Source organism: Gracilinanus agilis, chromosome 3, assembly GCF_016433145.1.
Source record: "Gracilinanus agilis isolate LMUSP501 chromosome 3, AgileGrace, whole genome shotgun sequence".
Taxonomy (NCBI): domain Eukaryota; kingdom Metazoa; phylum Chordata; class Mammalia; order Didelphimorphia; family Didelphidae; genus Gracilinanus; species Gracilinanus agilis.
The window spans coordinates 20462283-20462632 of record NC_058132.1 but is presented as its reverse complement, the minus strand read 5'-3'; positions in this window follow the sequence as shown (position 1 = coordinate 20462632).

The window sequence follows — 350 nt, the reverse complement described above, 5'->3', positions numbered from 1 at the left end:
TTGGAAAGCCATTGATTGCTCATGGGTAGGTCGAGCTAACATAATAAAAATGACAATTCTACCCAAATTAATTTACCTATTTAGCGCCATACCTATCAAGCTACCAAAAAACTTCTTTACTGAATTAGAAAAAACTATAACAAATTTCATTTGGAATAACAAAAGATCAAGAATATCAAGGGAAATAATGAAAAAAAATGTGAAGGAAGGGGGCCTAGCAGTACCAGATATTAAACTATACTATAAAGCAGCAGTCATCAAAACAATATGGTACTGGCTAAGAGACAGAGAGGAGGATCAATGGAATAGACTTGGGGTAAATGACATCAGCAAGACAGTGTATGATAAAC